Source organism: Alligator sinensis, unplaced genomic scaffold (genome assembly GCF_000455745.1).
Source record: "Alligator sinensis unplaced genomic scaffold, ASM45574v1 scaffold342_1, whole genome shotgun sequence".
Taxonomy (NCBI): domain Eukaryota; kingdom Metazoa; phylum Chordata; order Crocodylia; family Alligatoridae; genus Alligator; species Alligator sinensis.
This window is the reverse complement of record NW_005842126.1, coordinates 957,032-959,047: the sequence shown is the minus strand read 5'-3', so window position 1 is coordinate 959,047 and position 2,016 is coordinate 957,032.

The window sequence follows — 2,016 nt, the reverse complement described above, 5'->3', positions numbered from 1 at the left end:
GCCCCCCCCCCCCCCTCCCCGCCCCCCCCCCTCCCATGGCTGCCCTACCTGTCCCAGCTCCCGGCCTTTTAACAAAAAAAAACCCAACCCTCCCCCATACTCACCAGCTGCTACAGCATCCTCAGGGCTTTTGAGGGCTTGTGTAGAGCCCCCCCATGCAGCATACAGCAGTGGGGATCGCCCCCCTGCTGGGCAGGAACCAGTGAGTGGGAGCTTTTTTTTTCAAAAAGCTGTGAGCGGGCAGGGGATGGGGCCTGTGTCATTCGGAGATTTGGCTGATTCGGCAACAACCAAATCTCCAAATCAATTCAGCTGAATTGATTCGGGACAGTGATATGAATCACCAAATCGAATCACTGTCCCTCAAATCAGCTGAATCTGAATCCAAAGCAAATACTAGCCGCTTTGCACAGGCCTAATGTAGGCCTGAGTTGTCTATGCCCAGGAGATTATTTGAGAGGAGGGGTGAGGGGTGGAATGGCATACCTCCAGAGGCTTTGCCATGGGAGGCACAGCCCTGTACCTTGGGTGGTGAGTGATCAGGGCAGCAAGAGTGGCCCCTGTCAAGTCCTCACCACTGCCGGCTGCTGCCTGAATGACAAGAACCCCAACAGGTAAGACTGCTTCCCCTATGCTCTGCTGCACCCCTCCTGCTGCTCTCCAGGGGTCAATATAATCTCACCCCACCCTCTGTGCCCTGGGGTGTTGAGAGAGTTCACTATACCTCTGATTCTTGCTTGGCTTTTAGGTAGCAAGTGACTTCAGTCAACTCAGTTAGTTTCAATCTGCACTTTGATTATCTACTAAACAAAATAGTGTTCCGCCCTAATATTTTTATACATTAATAGTTTTTCACACATCTCATTGGCACTGCCACTGCAACATACACATGTATGTAAGATTAATTGGAATTTTCATTTCATACAGCTTCTTCCAATAAGTTAATGGCCCTGAATCTCAGCAATTTGAATGGCATTTTATCATTAATATGTAGATGAACATGGAATATGAACAGTGAGGGTTCATATGGACTTAGATAAGGTCCATTTTAGAGATACTGTTCATCAGAGATTATAAAAACAGCAGGGACCCTGGTGATCTCCTGCCTAGCATATCTGTTTAAAAAACATCCAGGGTTAATTTAAAAGATTTCCCATGATGACAAATCCACTGTAGCCCTGGGGAAGGTGTTTCAATGGTAATTTAGAATGGTTATATGGTTGTGTTCCAATTCCTGTTTGAACTTGTCTAGTTCCACCTTCCAGCCATTATACCGTCATTTATTAGACTGAAGTGTCCCCTATTATCAAATTCCAGTTTTGCCTGTGGGTACTTTGAGGTTGTGCTCCTGCCACACCTTCACCTTCTCATAGGGAAAAGCAACCCCTTGGAGTGATTCTCAGCACCGCTCCCCCCCCCCCCCACTCCCCCGCCCCCCCCCCCCCCCCCCCATTGTCCTGTGCAACCGTTCACCAAACCTCGCTATACGGGATGGGGCTGCAGGTCTCAGCATGGGCAGGAGGAGCTAGATTAGGCATGGATGGGTGGGCAGTGGCTTTAGCTGGGGCAGCTCAGCCAGGGTCCCTGCTGCCACCAGCACTGCCTCCGGGCTACCCTAGGTCCCCATGCCTGGCAGAGAGCCACTGCTTTTTCCCAGCAGCTTCTGCCTGACCCTGGACTGAGTGCACAGACCGCCCCGTGTAGGTGGTTGCAGTCCCTGCAATGTCCTCTCTGGACCTGCCCAGCCTGGCTACAATGAGCTGTGGTGGCAGCAGCTGGGCAGAAGCTGCTGCTGGGGGCAGGGGAAAAGCAGGACCTGGCTGCCTCTCCCTCACTGCTGCTGGGTCCTTCTCACTGAAGCCACCCAGAGCCCGTGCTGGGGTTGCCCTGCAGCTCCTTCCTGCTGCTGCTGCCTCACTGGATGGCTGGGACCTGGGATGGCCCAGAGGTGGTGTTGAGGGTGGTGGCAGGGAGGAGGCACAGGCTCCAGGTGCCTGCAGTGAGAAGGGCCTGGCA